The sequence below is a fragment of the Acanthaster planci genome, linkage group LG10, assembly GCF_054643075.1.
Source record: "Acanthaster planci isolate LZ-2023a linkage group LG10, COTS_SCS, whole genome shotgun sequence".
Taxonomy (NCBI): Eukaryota; Metazoa; Echinodermata; class Asteroidea; order Valvatida; family Acanthasteridae; genus Acanthaster; species Acanthaster planci.
This window is the reverse complement of record NC_141786.1, coordinates 5,776,300-5,795,459: the sequence shown is the minus strand read 5'-3', so window position 1 is coordinate 5,795,459 and position 19,160 is coordinate 5,776,300. Positions and strand designations below refer to the sequence as shown.

General features: G+C 38.2%; 1 long non-coding RNA gene across 1 annotated transcript; it reads left to right on the top strand.

The window, feature by feature from the left end:
- Positions 1-7,734: 7,734 nt before the first annotated feature.
- On the top strand, positions 7,735-19,152 carry LOC110980606 (uncharacterized). Its single transcript, XR_015426811.1, has 6 exons — positions 7,735-7,896; positions 8,803-8,835; positions 12,649-12,717; positions 13,939-14,055; positions 17,001-17,045; positions 17,682-19,152. It is a non-coding gene; the product is annotated as an uncharacterized LOC110980606 (long non-coding RNA).
- Positions 19,153-19,160: the final 8 nt, after the last annotated feature.

Below are 19,160 nucleotides of genomic sequence, written 5' to 3'. Positions count from 1 at the left end.
ATAATGGTTTTAAGTGCTGTTTTATTTCTCTTTGTTCATCATTGATTTTTTTCAATTATCATACTAATTTTTACGAAATACAACAAGAGTGATTACCAGAGGTTTATTATATGTATTATTACATGTATTATTGTTATTATCTTATTTTATCCTGTTGTGCCATAATTTCAGAGGACAGGTCAACGTGTACCATCATTCTCGATCCTATGCTATTATATATTTTTGTGCATCCCATACAAAAGGTCACACTAGACTTTCTGACCCTATATATTCCTATCCCTTACACAAAGACTTCTTGTGCCATATTTTGCACCCCTACACCTCATTCCTATTCATATAAATTGAATCATAAATATTATTCTTATGCCTATTAATGTGACCTTTTGCTATTTTTGTAGCAAAGGTCAAATTGTGCCCAACTGGTCAAGGTTGAATTGTGCTCAACTACCCCCCCCCAACTACTTACGTGAGAAGCGGGCAACCGAAGATATTCCGTAATTGCTTTCAAGAATGTCCTAGCAGGTTTCACGAAGGCTATCGTGTAAATTGTGACTCCAAATAAGGAAAATGTTCACGCAAGAAAAAAATATTACACAAGGGAGTACAAAACACAGCGGCGGTTATAATAAAGATCTACAGGGAAGTGGTTGCGCGATCACAGACCATTTACACTGGGTAGGGATGTGTAACTTCAGTTCAGAGATGGTTCTAAGCGGGCTACGGCCGTCAAAGTATCAAAGGTGAAATTAAATTAACATACAAGGAATTACGTGTACATGACGTGTCATTATATGTTCAAACTGACGGCTTCAATCACGCGTTTGAAGGATTAAACGGACTATAAAACTGATTTGCTCCATCTCAGAAAGCAAGAAAGAAGATAATAAAGTTGACTGAACTTTCGGCATGTTTTTCTTTCCTCTAAATAAATAAAGAAAAATAGCTCGTAACAAGAAAACATTCAATTGAAACTTAAGAACAACGCACGTGTAACGTGGGCGTAAGATTTCTTGAGAAAAGTGGAAAACAACCCGTAAACGCATTAAAAACAGATCAAACATACTTTTCACTGGAGCTGATTGTAGTTGGACATCCCCGTATGAGCTTAACTCAATTGGGATAGGTTTAATTGTTTTTAAAGAGGAAAAAAACTGGGAAAACGTTGTCGTTTGTGGCCACAAAGGACTTCTGAGTGATGTATTTCAGCGTGGAAAATAGGAAACAATCGATTTTTCAAGAAACGAAGCCTGGCTTTAGAAGGCTACAAATAAACCAAATGACTATTTTTCGTCAAAGTATCCGTTGCCACGATTTGGTCTTCAGTTTATATACTAGGTGGACAGTGTGAAATTCTAAGCAGTATGAATAGTGTTTGATTTCTTGCAAAGGGAAACAGAACAACTTTTTTTTGTAATTGTCGCCCTGTGATGCTTGTTTAGAATCAGTTATATGGCAGCCGGGTGGCGTGTGGGAACTTACTAAAGGATTGAATAACCAGCTAAGCTTTTCAAAGCTAAGTCACATTTTTGCGATAATGAGAGTAGGCTTTTGACAATGCAAGTAGATTGGATTCATTTCGCCACACACTTTTACTGAATATACTAAATATATTTTTTGACACTTTCAGCCTGGCCTGCCTTAAGAGGTTGCTCTGGTATTCCTGACATGACTGGTCGCCTTTTGGAACAATACTATCTGAACAAAGACTGCTACCGTTGAAAGCAAGTTCAGTTTTGGCATCAATTCCATTTTTCATGGCACTTCCGGTTTCGACAGGTAGCAAGGTTTGGGTAATTTTGCACAAACGAAAAAAATAATAACGTCAGCCAGAATTTACTCTGCAACTTGTTCCAACAAGCAGGATGGGGTACCATAAGATTTAGTTCATTTAGATTCCGAAGTTTACAAATACAAAAGTTTAATTGATTACAATCAATTATACTTTTATATTTGTAAACTGATGACGTTATTATGACGTCCACGTTCTAGGCACATCTCAGAATCAGGAAAAATGCTTCAAAGTTTCAAAATATAAAAAGCACATCTGACTTCAATATGACACCTGATAACGTAATCATGACATAATCATAATCGGAACGTCTCGGAATCAAAGGTGATGTTCAGCCCTACTTTTAAGTTCCTGGGTTCTAGTTTGTTGAAAAAAATGCTTGGAGAATTATTTTTGCCAAAAACGAGGACAAGCTAGAAGGATGATAGGATGGCGCAATTAAGCCAAAGTGATCAAATCGTCTGTGGTCTCACAAATGTCTAATGATACTGAAGATAGTAGAGTGCAACAAAGAAAACAAAACCTAGCACTCCTCCCCCCCCACCTTCAAGAAGACACCCCTCACAAAACAAAGACATTGACAACTGCATCCATCATTAACTACTGCTATATTTCATTAACAGTGTTTGACCTTTTGTTCATTTTCTCCCGTCTTCCATTCATTAAAGTTAGGGCAAAACGACCTGTTCGGAAAATCTAACACTTGATTAGAAAAAAATTATAAAGCAGCTGTTAAGTTAGATGTAACTGGTCGTTTTTTTCTGAGAAAGTAAAGATGGGATTTTCTTACCCGAATCGTCATATAAACCTCGCTTGACAAACAAAGTTTTTAAAGCCTTCGTTAGTCTCAAAACAATACTTTTGCAGAAACTCTTTAGGATAAAAACAATTTCGTTTGCTTTGGTTCAGGCCTATTGAGGGCGCTCTTGTTTTGGACCATTCTAAAAATTTGTCTTTGCATTCACGTATTAGCGGAGAAGCCAGTTTAAGATATTGCTTGTCAAAGTTTGATATTTGTAAAATGTTTTAATTCTCTTAGTCACTTTCAACAGAATTGGAGAATGAACATTTGAATGAGTGAGAAATAAGCTGCCTTTTTCGATTGAAATACACTTATCTTTCAGTTCTCCAGCTTCACAAACGGCGAGGTTGTTCCCGATGCAGCGGACAATTTTAATATGAGATTCTGTAGCACCAGTTTGCCTATATCTGCCAAAAGACTTTTCTGACCATTCACTGTTAATGAAGTATATAAAATGTATCATATATTCTCTGCAACACATATACTGGCAATTATGCCATATAAACCCTTCCTAAGAATAACAAGGGGTGATTTTCTCCGACTTACTTTCCTATATGTCTTGGTGTGAAATAATATTTTTATGTACAGTGACACGATCAAAGAAGGCTATAGTCTCGTTCTGGAACAGGGTTGTCAAGTATTGTTTCTAACACCAACTTTTCCAAAATATTTGCTTCTCTTATTTTTGGACATCCAAGAACTGTTACTTAATCGCTCACATGAAATGCATGCTTTGTTGTCAGCAAGCCATTCAATGAAGAGTCACAATTTTCCTGTACCCTAGTTAAATTGTTGTATACATACTTTGACATAAATCCAGGCATGTACCTCCAAATACTGAAATTATTCGCAACCTGCAGAGGTACACCTTGTGTTCCATGAAACATTTTAAGTAATGTGCCATTGTTAGATTCATATATAAGCGTAGAGTTTACCCACAATGGGTCCAGTTGCGCACAGTTGTCATATGTTTCTTTTCATACAAAACCTCAACAAAAAGAACAAACTTATTCAGCATTATGTCAGCATTGACCAAGTCTGTTTCTGATATGGACTCTGACAAAGGCAGTGAAAGACTATGCACCGGTAAGACACAACATCGAAGGTAGTTGTCTGGAAGTATGCCAATTAAACATGGAAGGGGCAAAACAGTAACCAGGAACTCCATTCAGATCCCTTCCAGTAACGTCTGTGTGATAGGGACCGAGGTGTGCGCGTCAAATTATTTGGAGGTTGAATGCTTGTCAGCCGCTCATCAAACCTCCCACTTACATTTACAATGTAATACTGCTCATCGTGACTTTTAGCCATAAATGTCCAAAATATCTAGCAACTCCTAACAGAAAATTGTGGAGGTAATCAACAGTAAAACCCTGAATAATATTGTAGCGGACTGTTTGCTTTCCGTAGTTTCCAAGTCAACTGCGCTCTTCTCGCCTGTTTTTTAATTTGGGCGGCGCGTGATCCGGAAATAGGTAGCTTTAAAAAGATGGCTTCTTTTGTTGGGTGCGCTGGAAGGGCTCGGCTGGATTCCAGGGCTAGGTTAATTTGCTACAATTTTATACTTTTGCAGACAAAAAAACCCCAAAAAACAAAAAGCAAAAGGGGTGTGGGGCGGCTGGTGCTATAGATATATCTTGTTTTTCAAATATTTGTTCACTTCATTGGATATAACAAAATGTAAACAAAATCTCTATACCCTCTGTAGTTACAATAAGACATAAAAATACGAATGTTATAAATAGCAATAATACTTACCTCATCAACTGACTCACCCCTACTACTATCTGCACTGAAGCTTGCAGCATCTCCATCTTGGCAAAAAGCTTTTTCATCACCTGACAAGGCAAACGATTCACGGCCTGCATCTGCAGGCGCTTTTACTGACTTGTCCGCCATTTCTTCGTGTTGTTCAGTGGTGGAGACAATAAATGTAAAGCTAATTGCTTTAGAGCATTCAGCACTGCGAGCTGAAAGTTCATTAACTGTCTACAGACGTCATAGTCCAGTTACATGGGTGTGAATGTATCCCACACTATCCACGTTAGTGGGTCAAAACGATATATGCAAGCGTATCTATCAAAATAGGCATCACAAAATAAGGAAACACACACAAACTCTGATAACGGGTTGCTCAAGGGGATATATTCATTGTGTCAGTGGCGTGATTTTTTCCCCGGAAATATGGGATAGGGAACGGTGGGGATGACAGTACCGGCCATTTAAAGCTGAAAAGTGGGGGAGGGGATAACTGACACCATATGACATTATCTAGGGGGCAGCAATCATGATACAGAGGTGCATCTTTAAAAAGCGTTACATCCATGCAGGATCTTAAATAAGAATGGCATATTTATGGCTTTTTGTATTGTTTTCCCCTTTAGAGTGATATTTGTAGTCGTTGGGAACTTCTCCGGAATTGTTTATAATCACCTTCATTTTTGGGCTCGTCACAAAAACGTGGGGGATGATTCAATAGCACATTCTCCCACTTCGGAAAGCGAGTGGGGGATATATTAACCCCCCCCCCCATCTCACGAGATTTACGGCCATTTTTGTGGCCTACCTCCGCGGTAGTCATCTCTCAAGCGCGTAGATTGGAAGTAAGAGCATGAATGTCTTTAATTTAACGGAAGGCCACTCCCACGCGGACTGTGAAGTACTGGTCGCGGGTTTTATTATTTATGACGAACTTCTGCCCAAAACAGGGTGTGTGCCGATGTGTCTGTACTGTGTAAATATTCCATCTTTGTAAGCTGATTTATATTCACAAATACCTCAGACAGTTTCCCCATTCAACAACGTGCAACTTGACCACGAATTTAAATGTGATAATGCCTGCAATATAAGACGTTATAATGCCGCTGCGTAGATTACGCGTTGGCCCTTGGATACAAGACAGTTTAATCGATTCTGATTTTTCAAGAGTCTGTGTACATGCAGATCGCCACGTGTGCGCTAAGTCCATATAAGAGGATTCCTTTTGGACAACTTGCACAAGGAATAAACATAACACGAACGGGGTTTTCGGAAAATGACTTAAAATTCTAGATTATCGTTGGGAATCCATCATATATTGACTTCTGTTGACTCTCTGACTAAGCAGGGTATCCATGAATGGGAATAAATGTGTATGGCCGATTCTAAACGGACGTTTATTAAATATTGATTTCTTAATTAAACTTACGGCCAAGCACGTATTTCCTCCCCTATTTAAAGAACGTCTCAAGCGTTCATGAAAGCTTGCTTATACGAGTTCAGTAGGGAACGTCCGATTGTAAGAGCCACATATTTGCCAATGGGTTTTAGAAATGATTTGTATTTTAAATTACTGATGATTGCACGATGCTATAAATACTGATGAAAAGAGACTTGAAACAGATTATTAATGGACATGTAATGGGAGTGCACAAACACTGGCTGGGGTTTATGAAATTTCAGTCTATAATCTCAGTCATCAACGAGTATGGAACTACCTAGTTGTTCTATACAGCGAACCTCTATTTTCTGTTCCCTAAACATCCAACTGTCCTTTATAGCAGGCCAGATTAGGAAACGTTTTCTTTGGCTTCCATCAGAAAACGTGTTGAACCGATTTGCAAGCTTTACAGAGGAAATTTCCATGACTTGTTTTCTAAACAGTCAATGAAACGGTGTGAGTAATCCGTCATCCATACTTAACGACTTTGAAGTATCACACATACTGTTGAGTGTTGGTTCGGCTCTGCTCAGATCAGCTTGGATCGGTTCAGTTCGTTCCATGTTGTCAGCAGTGGCGATGCTATGACTAAGACTATGATGGAACGATACGGAAAAAAACTCTGAAGAAAGTTCAAAAGCCGATCAGTACATCCCAATATTCTCGTGCTGGAGCATGCAACATCAGTTACCTTAGCTGGGCGTTCAATCTAATTTGGCAATTTAAATATCCGTATTGCGTATCCGGAAAGTAGGTGATAGGCACACGTTAAACACCTGCAGAACCAATGGGAAATTGGATGCAGGATGCTAATGGGTAGCGGCAATACATTTTGGGGGGTTGATACATTTCTTTCTGCAACTTTATACCATTTTTATCCATACTTTTCATTCATTTAAGGGAAGTGAAATAAAAAAATTGTTATCCCTTGTAATGTAAGCTTACAAAATAAAGAAACTTTACAATGGTAACATCTGAAAACCCAATAGTGTTTATGCACAAACTAATGCAACATTGAGATTTTCTTTCCAGGATAGCATCATACTTGTGCTAATGATTATAGGAATACTTAATAGCTTAAAACCCAACATAAGCAGCAAAATACCAGTTCAGACAGTGCAACAAAAATGAGGCTAACTGAGAAGCAAAGGCGCATTTGGAGGTTTGTAATAAGATATTGCATTGCAGAGAATGTTTAAGAACGTGCATTCAAGACTTCGTGTTTGTGAAACCGCACATATTAATGCCGTGTTGTTGGATAGACCAGTAGGGTTGCTACACGGTCCTGGTGATAGATGAAACAGCAGGTTCGTGTTACCCTGCTCAAACCGCAAACCTGTTCTAATTAAGCTTCAGCATACTTTGGTTATGTTTCCTCTATGATTTTCGCTCATGGTTTATAAAAATCAATGAATAACAATTTTCTTACACCACCTTAGGTAACGATTGGTTCATACTTCCAACAGAATTATCCATATTCAACTTGCCTACAAGTGCACTGCATTAGCTACGCCCTCTGGTTTATATAAAATATGGAAACTGAAAAAAAAAACACCTTTAAGTATGAAATGTCCATATTTGGTTATTCCTTTCGGATGCTCTGTCTTGGAATGTTTTACTTTTTTTCAAGTGAAACGACATCTGGCAAATGAATCGAACCAATCAATGTTGCGTGTTTTCAGGTATATCGATTATCTCGGAGGCAGGAACGTTTTGGTGACATACACAAAGCCAGCTAAAAAGAAGTGATTTGACAAACAGCTTTTTATATACACTCTATTATCATTACATATAGAAGGAAGACAGAAAGTATCGATTCCTCTTCAACGATTCCGGTGCAGAGTTTGTTTGGGTTTGCTCCGCAGATCAAACAAAAACATGAAACAAACAGCGACCAGGTGGCTATTTGGCAAATGGTCCCACACGCACTGTACACATACCGTTTGTTTTTTGCGCCTCCAGTGACTAATCGAGAGAGAAAAGACCCTATAAATGTAAAGGATTTATAGTGGTTTTACCTCATTTTCGCAACAGTCAGCCAAAGCACAGCAATAGTCATAATGGAGCCAGCCCGCCTTGCTCTTCTTCTTTTGGTCGTTTGTGTTGGTGAGTATTTCCTGAGGCTGCTGCGTCACAGTAAACTGCTTTGACGCATGCGACTATGGGAACCCTTCAGCTGGGTTGCTCGTTGATAACATTTCTCTAAGCTACAAGGCAGGGTGTCTTCTTATATGCTTTGTGTGACTGCCATTTTGGCAGAGTTGGGGATGAAGGGGAAATATATCCACAGCAAAGTGGCGCACCTGCCCCTGAAAGGTTTTCTTTTTTTTTTTACATTCTTAAAAAATGAAGATACAATCTGCTACTTTACTACAAACTCAGATAGGCTGTTACTCCGCTGAGGCACAGCTGGAGTAGCATCATGATTAATTTGCAATGGTAAATTCCTGCCCAATGCCCCCCTGGAAAAAAATGCCAGTGCACCACTGTACTCAAGCCACCATCATATTGCTGCCCTTTCTCTTCCCAGTTTGTGTAACAGCATTTGATCAGTCGCCTTCGGCACATGATCCTGGTATCAATGATCCTTTAAATATACATTTTGAAGCCGACTCAGACACGGAGTGAATGGTATCTGTTAGTATAAGGATGGATCAATGTCGTCTTTCTCGATTAAACTACCTCGACGAGATACCTCATAAATTTTTCCTCAAATTTGAAGCGTGGAACGCCAAATCTTTTTGTACGTTTTGTTCAAGTACTATCGACCTGGTATTAATTATATAAAATGAATGATTTTCTGAGCCTTTTTTTGCAGTTATTTTTGTTTAGCTAAATTCATAGAAATTCCACGAGCCAGAAAGGATTGATAACAGTCCCACCACAAGCCTTAAGCGGTAACCGCTATTTAAATTACAGTGTGTATAGTTTATCAGGCTTACAGTAGGAACAGGGGAAAGACAGTTAGGTTTAGATAATTTGTTAATTACTCGTTTGTGTTATTTGTTTTAGCTGGATTGGTGGTGAACGGTGCTCCCCAAAATAGTGAGTACGATTTTCGATTTCTCAACACGTCCGTCAAATTGCAGATGACTGACAGGTCATGCCTGTACTTTTTGCATAGTTTTTATTAACAATTATTGTTTGATAGGCATTGAAATGTCGATAATTAATTACTGTGAAATCCGAGATTCAGCACTTAACTGCTCGTGGACCTATACTTAGGAATAGGAATGATTGTTCTTAGATGCTGTTGCGCCGTTTTCAAAACTATATTACTTGAGCTTGCTGTTTTGCCTATTAATACAAGCAATAACTTTCTTTATTTATACATTTATCAGGTCAAGTATGATTTCAGGATAAGTGTTTGAAACTATGGATTACGAGGGAAACCTTAAAATTGCGATGAAAGCTGACCTCAAAAAGTGCTCAATAAGGGAATCAATCCAAGCATACATAGCCCTCTAAGGTCAAAAAGAAGTAAATATAACATCGTTTGAGAGAAACCTCTTCAAAGTTCCTGGCTTTTGGCATACTTAAATTTGAATGTCTGACACTATTTGTTCCTTAACATTTTTGACAAAGCTATTCTTAAAGGATCCAGGAAATTCAATTTTCTTAGAATCACTTTTTATGTATCTCTGTACTCTTCTTCCATATATGAAGACTGTTTTACACCTTTTTTGAGTTACATGAACTGAACGGTGCGCTTTATCAAACATTAAAAAATCTAGAATTTTTTTGTGCACAAACCAGTGCAACATTGAGTTTCAGTGCCTTGGATGACATCATAGCTCTGCTGGTTAATATTCAAATATGCATTAGCATAAAAAGCCAAAAAACATCAAATTATGGGTAATGATTGCAAAACAAAAATTTAATATGAGATTAATTGAAACCCAAAGATGCAATTTCAGGGGGTGTAAAATTTAAAAAAAATTCTATTTCCTGGTTTCTATTAAATATGTAAAAAATTATCTCTTCTCGGATGAAACATTTAGTCCATAATGTCATTTTGAAAATAATGCACTGTTTGGCTGTGAATTTATTTTAACAGAAATTATACGTTTCATAGAAAGCAAGGTATCTTGCTCCTCTTCTGCAACAATTTAATACCTTTCTTTACGGCAAAAGCAAACTATCTCTAATCATATACGTTAGATATGAGGACTATTAACTAGTGCTCGCACAGGCCAGACCAAGGGCGTCTCTGTTTGCGCATAGTCTCCAAAATGTCACATAATTACATGATTACTGCACGGAGTCTATAATTAATATGAATTTCTCCTGGTACTATATGAAGAGTTTGGAGTCAGATATGGCAAATGAGTCAAAGCTGCCCTTTCTGCTTTTAATACAACTTATACAAAAACATTACGCACTAGTCATGTTAAAATATTATTTTGAAGAAACAGGATGTAATTGTGATCACAAGAAATGTTTCTGACAAAACGAAATCCATCAACAAAACGACCTCTCCCTCCCCCAAAAATAAGAGTTCGTGGAAAAATAAATATTCCAACACGTAAAAATATTGCCAAAAGGTGTTTGGAGATCATTAGTTAATTCATGAGGTATGTGTTGGGTACATTACGTAGGCCCCCACTCATCAATTGTAGTCTTTTCTTGAAAACGCCTGATTTACGGGCATTAAATAAATAAATATTACTGATACCTAATTTAGGATTAGTTAATGTTAAGCAGGACAATTTTAAAATGTACAAAGTTAATCCATGAAAAGTATTTTGCTTTTAAACTAATTTTGGCTGCTGTGTTGCGCTATTCATAACAGGCAAACATCCTCTGTATTAGGTCTTAAGGCCTTAACCCTCAAAGAACCGGCTTTTTTGGGGGGGTGGGGCCTTGTCACAGCCGGGGGTCGGAATCCGCCCTCCCCCACCGATCTCGGTCATACGGTGATGCACTTCAATGAAATTTGGCAGTGTCATAGAGTACGAAGCAGAATTAGAGTCAAAAAGATCGGAACATGTTTCCCGAGAAATGTAATGCAAAAAAATTGATTGTTTTTGGTATTGTACTGTTTTTTTTAAAACAGACCATACTTTGAATGTTTGAATTCATTGTCCAAAACCGAATGAAACCTGTCGTACCTAATATGTCTTTTGGATGAAATTTAACATGTTTTTAAGATTCGGATGAAATTTTTTTGACCCAACATGTGTTTAAGATTCGAATAAATTTTTGTACACCTGACATGTTGTTAAGATACGAAAAAATCTTTTTGGACCTATTTTGTTTTTACTTACTTGCGTAGCCTACTGACAGGATGTCAAGTTCACATGCGCTGCAAACTTGAAAGCAAAATCTATTAACCACTATACCAGTTATAAGTCACCACGTCTGATCAGTGGTACAGTACTTTGAATGCGTGCTCTCTTCCACTACTGTAATTAATTTGTAGTTTATTCGTGCAAATCTGTTTACAGATCTCACAGGAAAAAAATCATACCTGCACTGAAATTCACTTTTGAAAAACATACCTTTGGAATAGCTGCGTTCGCAGAGTCTGCCACAGCTGCGGTATTAAAATGTTTGACTGTATTCAGACAAGTTAAGAGTGGTACACGGGCTCAAACATCTATTCGGGTATAAGGAACAGTCTGATGTTTAGAGGGAGTTTAGTGTCTTCATGAAGGGTTTTTCCTGAGAATCAACTCTACCTCCAAAATGCTTTAGATAGGAGGGACTTACTTTGCTCAATGGAAATGGCGGTCCTGAGATACTTTCAGTAAATTCCCAATACGGGCGATTCACATTACTGCGCCTCCAAGAGTATGAAACGTGTTGGCCAATCACAATGCGCGTTTGGAAAGAATCCACAGATTTCGCTCACTCTTGGAGGCGCACTATTGTGAATCGCCCGTATTACAGTAAGCCAAAAAGTTCTTATTCGGATCTTAGTCGTAGATTATCTGCACCCCCGTTTCAAATCCTATCACTCCTGAAACTAGATAAGATAATACCAAATAGTTGGACTTGTGAAGTCTGCCGAACAGTCTACAATTTCTTCATAGCCACATTTGCTAAATCACAGACTTCCAGCACTGTAAACAAAAGTTAGTAATTTCGAGTTCAAAATGGCTAATATAGATAGGTCGGGTCTCGCTGACTTACTAAATCAAGCCAGGACTAATATTTAGTCAACAGTGACTGACTTTGGTCAAATTTGGCTAATATTTGACTTATCTTTGACGAATAAATGTTAGTCATTGGTTTGTCTGACTAATGCAAATTAGTCACTGGTCTGTCTGACTACATGTAATTTAAACTGGTCATATTGGGACATAGAGCTGGACTTTTTATTAGTATTATTAGTCACAGTGACTAATTTTTGTTTACAGTGATAACAGTTCAGTGTAACAGTGAGCCTGTAATATTCTCCTATCACCCAAGTTATAAAGCAAGGACAGCAGTGGTCTCCCATTTCCGTTCAATTCTTGTATCTTTCATTTTATTCATTGGAACTGCTAGACAAGAGAGGATTGTGGGTGGGGTCAACGGCCGCCATACCTCCTCATCCCCCAAAGAGGATTTTTCAATCAGAGTGAAGTGTCTGAAATATTTGTATAGACAGAGCCATTTTGGTCAGGACATTGCTATTGAGCAGATGCTTAATTTGTGACTGGTGCAATCAACACAAAAGTGTACAGGGGACACTGCTTACTTTAATTCACCCCGTCTGCACCTAAAAAAAAGGGAAAAAAAGAAAGAAAGAATAAAAAAGACTCTGGATCTGGTCTTGATGTCAGATGACAAAACAAGTTCTGAGTTAACTACAGAATAAAGCAAAGGCCACTTATTGTCACTTAACATTGATAAATGTTTTCAATTCACCAGGGTTGTTGGACAACGAAACGCAGAACAAAGCCCTGTCTAAGAGGTCCGACGCAGACAACAACCCGGGATGTAAGAAAATTACTGTCTAAGGAAGTGTCCTAATTACTTGGCTTTGGCTTGAAAGTATGCACGAGTATATGTAAGCGGCCACAGACAGTTCCCGAGGATTCGCGTGTAATTTCCAGCCGTAGCCAAGTAATTCGGACGCGGCCACAGCAATCACGAGCCAACCCCAGCCACTTCTTAATTATTAATGGCAGTACCGGACTTTTTCGTGTACCTGATGTTAAACATTCGGGATCATGCACCTGGCAACACGCGTCTACTGTGATGATTGGTTGGGCGTGTCTGAACTTCCGTGAACTTCACGGAATTGGTTTGTGAATTAATGTTGGATTTTTGCCCTGCCCGACGTGTATTTTAACACTGTACATTCAGTGTATGTCACCGAAGGTTTGTGAAAAAAAAACACAAACATACTCGGGTGTCTAGTAAACAGGAAGTCGTGGGTTCGAGTCCCACCCAAGTACGTTTGTGTTTTATCATAGACCTTCGGGGACATACACTGAGTATACAGTGTAAAAATACACGCTAGGCAGGGCAGAACATTCAAAAATTAATTTACATCTCCCCGGCACAAATCCATATTTGAAATGCTTGGTCTGTGAAGTTAACTATACATGACCGGTTCCCTCCCCATTTCATATATATCATACAGTTCATTCCCAGAAAGGGGGGCAGGAATCAGTCTGATATTTTACGGTGTTACCGAAGGATGACGCTCAGTGGAAACGAATCTGTTTTGAAATATGCTGAGCATCAATAAGCGAAAACTGTGTATTCCAATAGAATAGGATTTTTCAGGTATTGTAAACGAATCACATTCCTGCAATGATAAGAAGATAATTTCTGATCTACATACCATCGTATATTTATGGTTTCGGCCTGCAAAAATACGCTATTTGCCAGCATGTGTTCATAAATCAAAAATAAATAATTCTCCGACCGAATTTGAATTTTTAAAACTTAAGATATTCCCAGTCATCCTGCCATTGTCCTTAAAAACGAGGTACTATTTCTATTTAGAAAAATGGCCGAAAAGGGCCGTGGGATGAAAACGACTGTAACGTTCGTTTGCAGATCTCATGCTGTCTGTGTTGCCGTGCTGTAAACAAAATGAACTCGTATTCACAAGTTGTAAAGTGAACATTTCAGTAAATCTTTTCACAAAGCAGTTTCTTTGTGTTATTTATTCCACGTTTTCCGTTTTTTTGGTCCTCTGTATTACAGACGATGCTTGTAAAATCGGTAACGTCAAGTGTTTAAATGGTGGCACCTGTTACACTATTTATGGCTCCCCTGACTGCAGATGTGCCTATGGTTATTTTGGAGACCGTTGCCAATTCAGTAAGATTTATGCCTTAGTTCCTTTTTTCTGCTAATACACTGGACAGCAAAAGAATCTTGCCACTTCTATCAAAGGCACAGCATGCAAGTTGCTGTGCATGTCAGTTTCTTCTTTGTTATAAAGATAATCACTTGCTTTTGGGCATGTGATTAGTAAGGGGTATTGCAGCATACCTGTGTGCAAAAACTGTTTATTTCTATGGAGTAAATTTTTCTGTGTCCTTTGACAGGCGTGGCAAGTTTCCTTTGCTGTTCAGTGTATATGGTGCCACCCAATGGGTGTAGCAAACGAGCTATAATGTACGTTACACTGACTTGTTTGTTCTTTTGTTTACTGCCTTGTTTGTTCGTCAAAAGAGCAGCAAAAATAAACTCAAGGAGGTAATGTCCTAAAATAGTCGTGATCGTTTCAACAGAATGAATTATATATCTTGGCCCACGAAACTCCTGGTTAGGCAACTTCCTAACTTCCCTAACGTTAAGGGGCATTCATTGAACACTTCTATTCATCATGTTTTGAAAGGTGTTCCCACTCACTAGCAAACTAACTTATTGTTTCTTTGACTTTGAACTGAAACCCTTGGTACCTTTCTGTATGAAAGTTTGTTGTATATCCCCTTTTGTGAAAATGGTTCAGCCTAGAAGTTTCCACCAATAGTACTATCTACCTGCCTCGTTTGGAACTAGTTTTTTGTTACTCCAGATGCCTTTATGTAATAGTCCTTGCAGCCAGCAGTCTTCTGGTAGTCAGTAGCTTTTCGGAAACCTGGTGTGTTTTTTTGTTTTTTTGGTTTTGTCTCTAGCAGCAGCATTGATAAAAGCCATGGTTGTGTAAATTATGGGTGATAACATTGAGTAAAATTACAATTCAGGTGATGTACAAAGCTGCTAAGGAGCTGTTTTGCCAGCTGGACGGTAAAATGTGTTGTGGTGTTGGATGAATCGAGGTAGGGTAGACCAGATCAGATCTCGATAGAAGACAGACGTGTGTGTTTGCTGTATGATCGCATGAATTTCAGCCACCAGGCGCAGCAAGCTACAGCGGGCTTTTGTTATCAGCGATCTCTCGAAAGACTGCACTTCAAAATAAGTGCTTGATTTATCACGATTTTTATGAGCATTTTGGCTCTGTAAAACACACCAAAGAAAGAAATTCAGCAGTTCTGTCAACCAAACAACCGTAAGTGTCATATTTTGAACTTTTCTGATGTTTTAAGAGTCTGAAACAATGAATTTACGGGCTTAACAAAAGTGAAGTGATTTAAGAAGTTGTCAGTATTAATGTTTCAGAAGGTTAAACTGTGGATTGTCGATTATTGGACTATACATGTACATCGACATTTGAATTTAGTGAATTTGCCAGCAAGAAATAGTTATTAAGAGGAGCTATAAAGAGGAGCTATTAAACATAAAGTGTTCCTTTGATTACTACCAAACAGTTGACCAAAATTTGTGGAATATAGTTAAATGTTTTTAATTATCAGATGGCTTGCAGTTGAAGGACCAAACCCGAGATACAGATATTTACTTGGGCAAAGCTAACCAAAGAGACAGTACAACACCCGAAGGCTGAGGTGTTTCCAAGGATCGTGCCAGGTTTTAACCAGTTGCGGTCCCTGTGGTTGCACTACACCAAATACGCGCCCATAGCAAACAATGCAAAATCGGACTGAAATAACGCTGCCCGTTGACTCTCGTGAAGGGGTTGGCCTCCGGTTTTTTTCAATGGAAATTCAAGATTTTGGCCAGGAGATCACTTTTCGTTTCAATTTCATGGGGGTTAGCCAAGAAAAAAAATGTATTCGCCTTTGAACGAAGAAACCCCCAAATTAGCAATAAAACTAAGCGTTCATTTCTGAATGTAGCCACCCGCCTCTATCCAAAATAGGTCGGCAATTTCGGGGTTTTTGTGAAAGAAATACCTCGAACTGGAAACTATCAGCTCTAAATTCGAGATTTATAGAAATATTTCAATGATGCCTCCTGATTATGGCCTTGTTTATTGGAAAAAAAAAACCCAAAAAAAAAAGAACAAACAAAAACAAAAAAAAGTGGGATCACAAAATATTAATGGGCTCGCGCGCAGAAATACAACCATTTGGTGGAAAGCACCCCTATATCCTTATCGCACCTAGATCCCTTACTACAGAGAACTAGAAAAAAATATAGAACTTAAAATTGTTATAAAGAGATCTCTATATTAATCTTGTACGGAGTTAGCTTTAGAATTGCCTGCAGGTGACATAAATAAGAAAGTGAAGACTTATGTATGCTTTTATCGGCCGAAAATTACCCACTGACGGGATAGTGTAAATACTTGTAAATTTATGTAAAGACATGCAGACTTTTGAGAACTACAAGTAAGTAGAAAGTCTCTGGTGTTTCCTTTCGTTGTTGGGTTGTAAATATATTTAGTTGCAGACAGAAGGGACACACAGTTTGGGAAATATCCAACAGTCTGCTCCTTTTTACGTGTCTGCTCTTAGTTTTGTCTCCCAATCTTCGACTACGGACGACAGCCAGACGTCCTGTGTACATGGTGCAAATCCCCTGCCAATTTACTGATCCCAATGAGTTTCTCTTAACGTTAGACAAACATTTAAAATGCACTTATTACCTTAAAACCATTTGTTGCGTTGCTGCTGTTTGAAATTAAGCAAATGATATTTCAACCCACATATGTTGTACCGTTAACAGTAAGCCATGCTGCTTGTCTCCTGTGTAAACTGACTTCTTGTCTTGCCCTGGGATGATTTTTTTGTTTGCTTGATTGTATTTTTCAACCTGGGGAACTGACACATTTCCTTGCTACAGTTAACAACTAAAAGTGATTTTAGAGAAGCGAGTCTTGTGATGGATTTTTGAGATCCACTTGATTTGCATGATTTTTTTTTACCTAGGAATACTTACAGCAGTATTTGTAATTTTGTTTTGCACTCTCCTAGAACGGGGTAAACGTCCACTAGCAAGAGGCAAGTAACAAATTCAAGGTAAACTACAACTTAGCCCTGTTTAGCGTAGGTGTTTCTATCCAGCTGAAATAAATCATCGCCTAGAGTAACTCCCCCGGCAGCATTTTTTGCATTCAGATCATTGCTCACTCAACCAGTAGGAACATGTTAATGGAGACCCCAGTGGGAAAACATTGCAAATTTAAAAAATGTTCCTCATTTCTCCTGGATACTAATTGTTTCGATTTTTATCAACCATTGTCTGGTGTGATAACAAGGTACTTTACTTCCAGAAATGGCTATATAGATTTGTCAAGTACGTCTCTTGAACTAATAGAGATAAGAGGTTCATGATTATGGATTAGACAGATCTAGAATGGGACAGCGTTTTTGTTTTAAATTAAGCCTAATTCGTTTGATATTAAGTCCCGAGTTATGGCAGAAGGTCAGATAGGATTTAAATTACAACTGAGGTCTATGACAACAGGTTCATTGTCAAAATACACTCTATCCTGCATGTAAGATCTTTTCAAGACAAACTTTTGACAAATCTTGAAAAATATGTGTTGCATTAAAAAAATTTAAAACGTGAAGAAAAACCTTTAACGCAGTGATGAAGAGCCTATAAATGTAGTCATTTATGTAGCAAGTAATCCATTTTTGTTATCTTTTTAGGAACCACGGGAGAAGATTTTGAAATGGAACGTTTTCAAGGCAACGCCGGAAAGCCAATTTCCTAATTTTAGAAGCAGTGTTTATTTAAAAAAAAAAACGAAATTAGAATTCGGTAGTAGTGCTTCTGTCGACTACAGCGACGACGATAAATATTTTACAACACCCGAATAAATCCTTGTCATTCGATTGGTGAATCACGAATGGTACTCTGAACAGAAGGCGTGGTCGTTAGCCTTTTTGAAGCTTGGGACACTCAGTAGGACGGCAGTGTTTTTAGTGAGTAAATTTGTATTAATCACCAAACACTTTGACCAAGTAGCGCCCTTCTACAGTGTACATCATACATCAAATAGACTAAAGGAATTCACAGGGTTATTATTTGACAAACGTTCAATCCACCCATCTAGCGACCATCAGGGGCCTAAACCCTGTAAAGTGGAGTATGCCCAACTTTTTGATGGGGTTGGACTATTGGATTATTCTCCCCACAATGGTTTCATATGGTATTTGGACCCCCCACACACACTTTTTGAATGTCCAAAGCCGGGCAATGTTTAATTTAAGAATGTTATCTCTACCCATCCCGCAGTCAGACGCAGCTTTGACCAACTGACATCCCCAGTATCCGATTCTGCGCGGGCCTTCTCACAAAACAGACCGTGCAGGGATTTATTCAGTGCTGTTGTATTTAGGTTTCTTTCAAGTAAAACGGTGGGGGATCTTTGTTTTCCATCATAGAATTTAGCCTTTGAATTTTGCAAATATGGAATGCTTCAGAGTCGTTCATAATTGGTGAAGCTAATTTATATCTCTTGGAACCCCAATCTGTTAACTCATGAATTGATTCTTACCGCTTCATTTATCAATATCCGCTAATTTTATCCTTTAATTAAAGTTTGAATAGTTACATGCTTTTATTTCTCATATTGCAACAAAAAGAAACAAACAGGAGATACAAAACCAAGCTCGAGAAATACCTTTCCACACTGTTTACAATTAGAAGTATCTAACAAATACGGATGCTCTTTCGGATGGTAAGACAATCTGATATCCGAGACTTCGGTTTTCAATTTAATACTCGCATATACACACACACAAAAGGAATTGTTTTTCTGAGCAAAGGTTTTCCCATGCTGATGGCGCACTGAATTCTAATTGTTTAAAACCGTGGGATATATTTGGTTTTGGTATTTGGTTTTATGTAAGTGTAATTTTGGTAAGAGGGGACTATAGCTGAGTCGCTTTTCACCCTAATCTAAAACATTAGTAAAAGAGTCATTATCAGTCAAATCACAAGCAGGAAACTATAAACAAAATGATGAACAATCGAACGGCTTTATAATTTTTCGATTGGTTGGTTGTTTTAACTTTTAACGTAAGAAGAAAACAGCAAGTAAAAATTGACATAACGTAACTTATTACGTGACAATTATTGTTGAAAGAGCAGAATATACAGCAATACATCCTGAAATTTCTGCG